Source organism: Myotis lucifugus, unplaced genomic scaffold (genome assembly GCF_000147115.1).
Source record: "Myotis lucifugus unplaced genomic scaffold, Myoluc2.0 scaffold_456, whole genome shotgun sequence".
Lineage (NCBI taxonomy): Eukaryota > Metazoa > Chordata > Mammalia > Chiroptera > Vespertilionidae > Myotis > Myotis lucifugus.
In genome coordinates this window covers 186,914-196,246 of record NW_005871504.1, presented here as the reverse complement: position 1 = coordinate 196,246, position 9,333 = coordinate 186,914, and positions in this window count along the sequence as shown.

Genomic DNA, 9,333 nt, shown 5'->3' with positions numbered 1-9,333 from the left:
AGTACTACAAAGAATATAAAACAAAATAATGTACCATATGGGTAGTATTGGATATACTGAATAGGGAAATCAGGAAAATCTTGTTGAAAGGTGATAATATGAATTGAAACCTGAATAAAAGAAAGAATAGTCTGTCAAGAGGAAGTGGCAAAGACCTAAAAAGGGCATCTATGAGCAAAGGCTCTTATGTAGGAACAAACTTTACTGTGTGAAGAGCACAGATGTGCCCACTGTGGATAGAACATAGGGAGCTAGAAAGAGCCTGATAGAGAGGGATGGGCAAGAAGGTGTAGGCCAGATCATAGATTATGTGAAGCTGTGTTGTCATGGTAGGGATGGTAACAGGGAGCTCTCATAATGACGATAAGGATCAAGTTGATTACCAATTCCTGAACTACTCCTTTTCCCTGTTTGAGCTACATCTGCTTGGACACCAACTTCTTTTTGCCAATTATGGCTTTTCTCCTTGACTGGATACTCTACTCTCTATCCTTGGCTTTGGTGCCTGCTATGCTTGGTGTTCTTCTCATTACTATTTCAGGGTTATACCTCAGCTTTTCTACACAGCCTTGATCACATGCATCTTGTCTAGCCTATTTTCTGCCCACACCTTCCAGTTTTCCAGGAAGACTCACCACATGTAACTGTCAACCAGGATAGAATTTGCTTCCCCTCTTGACATTCTTTGCCTGCATTTAAATTAATAATACCCTTAGTGATAAGAAATATATATATATGTTTATATATTTATATATATATATGATTGGTATCCCCCCAAAATATATACATACACTTTGAATAATTATAAAGACAGTAATTATTAAAACACATTTCATTTTCAAAATTGAGCTATTAGCTGTTAAAATGTGTGTGTATATATATATATATATATATATATATATACATCAACTTGCAAATGCAAATTAGGCATCATCTATTTGACAATAGATGTTACAGAGAAAACAAATCCTTACAAATGCATATGCACACGATACAAATGCTATAATTTTGTTTGAAGTTATCCAGGTGTTCAAAAATTATTGAGTTTGAGTAGAAATGTTTTTCTAAAGTTCTCTTGTAAATATTATAAGTTTTGGTCTGACCAGCAGGAGGATAGTAATATAATTTTAAGAATTGATGTGTGGCTTTCAACCAAATTAGTTTCCTTAGTGCCAGTCATTATACTGTATATTTATGTCTTGAAATCTTCAAGCTTCAAAAGCTCTCAATAAATTCAGAATACATCTGAAAAGTCCTATCACATTTCATGAAGGTGATATGGGTTGTAAATAGAGAATGAATAGGCCTGAAGGGAGAATAAGGTGTTTAGAGACAGTGGAGTTTGAGTGCCTCTAGGTTTGTTTTTTCTTTTTTAAAATTTTATGTAAGATCTGATTTTTAATACCTATCCTATACTTTTATAATATGTTAAACTAACCATCATTTGGCCTGCTCATAGTTTCTACCTTATATAAAATGATAGTAACATAAACAAATCCCCTATAGTGAAGGAGCTATAAACCATATTCAGCTCTTTACCCTCTACGACAGGACGCATTACTTTAATTGGTAATTCTTTGTGGGAAATCTCATCACCCACTTCTTACGCATGTAGACATATGATCCACTGTTGCATCATCCCCTGAAGAAAGCTTTTGCTATCACCTTTAAACATATTCACTAGGCAAGTGTACAAAACTCCCCTATCTTAAATTCATGTTGGAGATCCCTTATCAAATCACTTTTTCCAACATAGTCTTTTATTAAATCTTCTAAATTTGTTTCTGAGAATTCCTCAATACTGATAAGACAGTCAGACAATATTTGTTGGAGATCACTGAATTATATCTTCCATAATATTATTACACTCACTGTTTTTCAGATATCAATATTCGTATCACTTCATATACAAATAAATCACAGAGCTAAAATTATACTTGTTTCACTTGATTTTCCATTTAGTGTGTGTTATTCTTCTATTTCTCATATTTCATTTATTCCTCTAAAACAAGAATAAGAAATCTTTATGGAAACCTACAAAGCTAACCTTCTAATGGAATTAGGGGTAGAATAGTGTGGTATTACAGCCAACTGATAACTAATATGAGATTGTTGATTAGTAAAGTCTATATGTACACTTTTATTATAATTCCATACAATCATCACTGCATCTACAAATATTTACTGAGTATTCTCTATGAAAGGTACTTTGCTAAGTATTATGAGGGACAGAGAGAACTACCAGCCCTCAAGATATTGACAATCTGGACAGCCAGCAGTTCTCATGCACTTATAAAAAGTAACATACAGGGCATGCCAACTGCATGGTATAGCTAATACCCCTCATGAGATGAAATCATGGTCTCGTGGTGGTTAGGGAAACCTACCCAGGAGGGTTAAACTTAAGCTTGGAGAGCCTTGAGATATTACCAGTTTCCAATTATGTTAAAAAAAAAAAAAGAGGGATGTAAGGGTAAGAATGTGAGCAAAGAACAGAGATGGGAGTCACAGGGTATATTTTAGAGCTGTCTTGTCCAATATGGTAGCATACGGCTTTTGAGCAATACAACTGTGGCTAATCCGAACTGAGATGCATGATTTCAAAGACTCAGTATGGAGGGCCTGGTCCAGGCTCCTCTCCAGGGCCATGGCGTCCGGAGTGTCACCCCACTCACCCTGGGGAGGCTCCTGTCCTGGAGAGAATGCGGCCACCGCGCTGCTTTTGCCTCTTTGCGATGCTCAGCGCCCTCCAGCTTCTCCACCAGCTCTCAGAAGAAGAGGCCCAGGCCCTGGAGAGCCACACCTTCGTGGTGGACACAGAAGCCCCAGCGAGGAGCTCCTTCTGCTGGCTGAGCAGCTGCACCAGTCGCTGTGCTGGCCCCTCTGCTGCAGCCAGAGAAACCACGGGGGAGTCAGACATGGCCCTGAGAACCCGAGAACCCCGAGAAGCGGGGCAATGGCGGGCCTCAGCCCTGTGGGCCATCGGGGCCTGAAGGACTGCCTGGCAGAGACCCTGAGGTGGGAGGCCTCGGCGGAGGGGCCTCGGAGGGCATTAGAGGCTTCCCGTCCAGCCAGCAGCGCGCCAGCCTAGAGCCAGAGGCTGCGGATGGGACTCGGGGTTGAACAGGTAGCCCGCACCCACTGCTCTGAAGAAGTGGCCGTCCACGCCTTCCTGACAGTCCGCGCTGGCCAGAAGCACCAACAGTGAAATTAACTTGTATTTTCACACACACGCACACACAGGATTTTTAAAGCTCAGGACGCATTTCAAACTCCAGGCTCCATGTCCAACACGGAGGCAAAGACCCCAAAGCCTGTTCTGCAGACACTGGCCTTCCTGGGGGGCTCTGAGCAGAATTCAGCACTTACCGGTGTTCTGGGAACCCAAGGGGTGCCCACTTGGGGTGCTCTATTGAAAAACGAGCCCTGGTTGTCACTTGACTTGCAGCGAGTAAAGGAGAGGGGGATCCACAGCCGAAACGCTATCTCCCGAGAAGGAGGCTTCGCCATTGCTTATAAACGCCAACTGGTTAACTACACATTGATTTCACTTGCTCCACTTCAGGGCTGGGTTCCTGTCGGGCTCATCCTGTTTACAGCTGGCCCGCACAACACTGCGCTACCTTTTAACATTTAGCAAGAGTAGCATTTAGCCAGGATGGCCGAGACCTTGAGACCCTTGTCCATCTAACACCAGGACAGAGAGCTGGGCCTCAGGGATGGGCAGGCTCCTTCACCAAGTAGGATATATATGGCCCCTGGGACAAGCTTTCTGGGAAACCTGCTTCCTGGGAAACCTAGCAACAGGCCAGCTTTAGTCAGGCCCTCCTCCCGGCTCTCTCCTGAGGAATAGAGACCCCCAGAGGGTGGCCAGTCAGCACAGCGCATGCTCACACAGCCCAGGCCTGGGCTGGCCCCGCCCACTGGTCTCCTCTCTACTGGTTCTGGAGGAAGATGGTGAGGACCTGGGTCATGAGCATTATGCTAAGCGACATAAGCCAGTCAAAGAAAGACAAGTATCACATGATCTCACTCATGTGTGGAATCTAATGAACAAAATAAGCTGATGAGCAAAATAGAACCAGAGACATAGAAGCATGGAACAGAGTGTGGATCTCAGAGGGAAGGCAGGAGAGAGTGGGTGGGTGGGAAGAGATCAACCAAAGAACTTGTATGCATATATGCATAACCCATGGACACAGACAATAGGGTGTGGGGGGATGGGGGTGAGCTGGAAGAAGTCAATGGGGGGAAAAGGAGGACATATGTAATAGTTTCAACAAGAAAGACATAAAAAAAGACAGTATAAAAAAAGCGAAATATCTTGTTAATATTAATTATCAATCATTACTCATTGAAATTAAAATATTTTGGATATATTAGGTTAAATATAACAATTTTGTTATTAAAATTAATTTCACCTATCACTTTATATTTTGTAATATGGCTACTAGAAAATTTAAATTTTACATATAGCTTATATATTGGTGTCTTGCATTATATTTCTATTGGTCAGCTTCAAGTTACTGAGTACTTGTTAGAAGGCTGAGCTTATTAAATATATATTTTTTAAGAAAAGTAATCAGGCTAAAAAGTGGTGACTGGTTAGGGGAGGTAAGAAACTAGAAACACAGAAAAGTATAACCTATTCAAAGGCCTACAATGAGGTGACAAGAACTGAATGAAGCAGGTGGCAATGGGGGAAGATTTGATGGCATAACAATAAATACTTTTTTGTGTCTAATTACTTTTGCTCAATGAAATAATTCTTTTAGATTGTTCCTAGTGCCAGAGACTTTATAAAAGAAGACTTTCAGAATAATCAACTCCAGTGACTAGACATGGATTTAGAAAGAGGGAGGAATGAAATATACCTGATGTTGTATATTCTCCCAGACAGGGAGAAAGGTGATGCAATTGATGGAAGTGAGAAATCTGATGGAGGATCTTGTTTTGTAGAGAAAGGTTTTCAAGTTCTGGAATGTATTGTACTGCTGTAGCTGTGATGATGATTAATCTCTTGTTGGGATGAAAAATGTCAGGAACCAGTAGATGGCTAAGTCTGATCTAGTGGTGTACATCAATAAGTAAACGTACTTAAGACTTTGGTAAAATGGAATTGGAATTCAGGAAGGAAATGTTCAAATTGATCATAGAGATCAGACAGCCATCTTGGTAGAATTGAATTCAAAGTTGAATTCAAGGGTGATACTATGATTTCAGGTAGTGATTTTTTTGACAGTTCAAATGCAAAGCAAGGAATTGAACCATGGAGAATACTGACATTTGGAGGTTGGAAGTGGATGTTCTACAAAAATAAATTGATCGGTTATTGTAAATGAGAAGGGAATGAAGACAGTGTGAGATCATGAAATTAAGAAATTAAAAATATGTATCAGGAAGTAGGAACCAGTCACCAGGAGAAAATATTTTAGGAAATGTATAAAGGAATGCAGATGGCACTTTACCATTTAGCATCAAAATATTATCTGGCAGGAATCCAACCTTCAACCATGAAATCTAAGAAAAACCAGATGTCCATGGTCTGTCTTTCTGCCTTTGGATCACATGGCCATGATCAAGCTTTTCTCCAGATGTGTTTTCCCTTTTCTCATTCTCTAGTAAGCATGCCTATCCCATAAAGTTCCTCCTGAATAGTGTCAGATTTATTGTTTCCTGTAGCATTTAATAATGGCATCCTCAGCCAGCACTTACCACAGACTGCCCAATGTTATCTTTTCTGTGCATAGTATTTCTTCTGACTCCAAAACGATGTTTTCGGTATTCTACCTGGCTGCCTCCCCAGGATTGCCCTTAATATGAAATTATTCCACGCATAGAGGAAACAGCTGATAAAGAAAAATCCAGCCCTAGCTGGTTTGGCTCAGTGAATAGAGCATCAGCCTGTCCCGGGTCTGATTCCAGTCAAGGGCACAGGCCCCAGTTGCAGGGCATAGGGGGCATAGAGGAGGCAGCCAATCAATGATTTGCTCTCATCATTGATGTTTCCATCTTTCTCTCCCTCTCCCTTTCTCTCTGAAATCAATAGAAAAATATATATTTAAAAAAGTAAAAAAGAAAAATCCAGGGCTAAAGTTAGTAGGAATGCTTGGTCTAGAATATGAGAGTCACAATGTTCCCAAGGACCCATAGGTGATCACTGATTTTTCATTTCTCCACCAGTTTTTATTCTTTGTGGCCTTTAGTGATGTTTAAGAGTGGCACCTCATTCATTCATTCAGTCAATAAAGTAGTAAAATATTTAGAAGGTTATAAAATAAATTCAATATACATCCTGCATACCCTCAATTGTAATTCACATACATGTTTACATGTCTCCCTTCCACATTGAATGTAAGACTCTCGAGGAAAGGAACTGGTTATTAGACACCTTGTCAGTATTTGTACTTTTAGTGTCTAGATGGTTCTTGGCACTTAGTAGACTGTCGACTCACATTTGTTTAATGAATATATAAATCCATGAAAGTGTGAATGTCTTCCTGAAGGAGCTTACAGAATGGGTAAAGACGACAAAATATGTGCACAAGTCAACCAGAGTACACATGGGAAGGAGAAGCCAGACGGAGAAGTATTCAGATAAAAACATATTATGAGTTTAGGGAAAGAAAGAAAAATGTCTCGCACGGGGATGGCACAGGCTTCTTGGAGAGGCTGGCATTTGGAAGGTCGAATTGAGACATGTTACTAATGGGAGCAGGGCCTATTGTTCCCATCAGAATATTTTTATTCCTTTATATACATATATATTTTTATATATTTTATTGATTTTTTACAGAGAGGAAGAGAGAGGGATAGAGAGTTAGAAACATCGATGAGAGAGAAACATCAATCAGCTGCCTCCTGCACACCCCCTCCTGGGGATGTGCCCACAACTAAGGGACATGCCCTTGACCGGAATCGAACCTGAGACCCTTCAGTCCGCAGGCTGACGCTCTATTCACTGAGCCAAACTGGTTAGGGCTCCTTTATATTTATTAAGGAAACACATCTATTTTTTCCCCATGTCTGGTGAGTTTTTACTTGAACTCCTGTGATCACTTTTTCTTTACAAAAAAAAATTTTTTTCCCATAAAAAGTTCATACAATATGTAGCCACACAGCAGGGTTTTATTTTAAGGACGACGGCATTTTTACCTCCTGTTTTGTGTGAGGGTCTGTGGGTTGTAGGAGATGAGAAAAGAGCGTCCCCAGCTGCCACAGCCCAACAAAACCCCTGAAAATGACGACTGCTTCCATTTGCACCCAATGCCACGTTCTGAAAGCGATCTTTTTTGAAAGGAGGGTTGCAAATAGCTGCTGCTTCTCCAAACTGCACTTGAGTTTCATGATGCCACGGTGGCTGTCTCTGTGCTGACGCAGCTCCCAGCCTCACACCAGCCTGCCTTTGAGCTGTTAAAGACTTTTCATTCCCAACAATAAAAAGAGCATCCTATTAAAGCAGAGAGGCCTTGCTTTTAATAAGCTGAAGTGGAAAAAAATGGACAGTCGCCAAGTAAAAGTGATTATAAGGCCAGGATATGGAAATATAGCGGATGCCCCTCCCGTGCGCCCCCCAAGATCGGGAAATGTTCTCTACCTCTCGGTGATGCTCTGAAAAGATGCTCATAAACATGAGCACTCGGGAGGCAAACTGATGTGATTCACAGGACGTGGCATTTTCTGCACACACAGTGTGCCATGCTGGAAAGAGCTTGGTGTTAGGACAAGGTTTGAATCCCAGTTCTGCCTCTTACCCTTACCAGGCCTTTTCTTTCCTTTTTCTTTTTTTTTTTTTTTTTTTAAAAAAAACACCATATTTTTATTGATTTCAGAGAGGAGAGAGAAATAGAAACAGCAATGGTAAGAGAGAATCATTGATTGGCTGCCTTCTGCACACCCCCTATTGGGGATCAAGCCCACAACCCAGGCATGTGCCCTTGACCAGAATCGAACCCTGGACCCTTCAGTCCGCAGGCTGACACTCTATCCACTGAGCCAAATAGGCTACGGCTCCTATTTCTTTTTTAAACTTGCTAAATTGTTTAACTTTTCCAAGTTCAGATTCCTGCTAATAAAGCTTGTATCAATTACTTCTCAGTGTTGCCGTGAGGGTGTTGAGATAATGTCAAACCTGATGAGTTCATGACAGATGCCAGTGTTGTCTTCTCTATTGTATGTGTGTAGGTGAGTGAGGGAGGGGTACCCCACCTCTCTGTAAGGGACTTCTCCCACCAGTGGATTCACTTCAGATTAGCATTAGGATATAAACTGAGTAATCTTATCTTTCACTGAGAAGATGGTGTCATTCTCCCACCATCTGTAGTGTTTGCGTATGTACTTGTCTGTTCCTAACAGGGATGTGTTTGAATGCTAGGAGAGGCAGCTGTATCACTCCCTCTGTTCTTCATTTCCCACTGGGCTCATTGGGCAGAGTCCATAGACACAACATATAACCTCGTGGTAATTGTTATGGTCGCTGAAGGAGGAACACACGAGGCCAAAAGTGGTATGGGATTATAAATTTATTAGGTCATCTGGAGACCAGATGGGCTGAGCCCCAAATGGCGCCAGCCCCCAGGGATGGGGAGTCAGAGATTTTATTTTGTTATTGTTGATAGTATGAGTCAGAGATTTTAAAGGACCCTAGGCAGTTGTTGATTTTTTTGTTGTTGTTGTTTTTTGATGGGGAATTCTATGGGTAGGTCTGGATCCTGAGCAAGTCTGGAGGGGAAAGATAATGGTCTTAGCAAGTGGAATGTGGTCTAAGCCAGTGGTTCGCAACCCTTTAATACAGTTCCTCATGTTGTGGTGATCCCCAACTATAAAATTACTTTCGTTGCTACTTCATAACTGTAATTTTGCTACTGTTATGAATCGTAATGTAAATATCCGATATGCAGGATGTATTTAGGTGACCCCTGTGAAAGGGTCGTTTGACCCCCAAAGGGGTCGCGACCCACAGGTTGAGAACCGCTGGAAGCAAAAGAGAATGTTGATTGTGAGGTGGCCTAGAGGTCAATTCCTAGGGGAGGGGGTTTCGATTCATTTTATCAGACCTAACAGTGATCAAGTCAATGTGAAAGGGGTAGCTAGCTAGTTTAATTGGGCAGGTTTAGAAAGTTTTAGGAATAAAAGGGGTCTATAGGAGAGGAATACATAACGGAGACTTGAAGGCGCCAGGGTGTTTCTCTCACGTGTACAGAGAGTAGAGAAATGGGATAGGCAAATAGAAATATATCTGGCCTGTGCAATTAAAGATAGCCATAAACAAAAAGGTATCTCAGGCCTGAGCCATTAAAGTGACCATAAGTTAGGCCAAAAGTAGCCCTGACC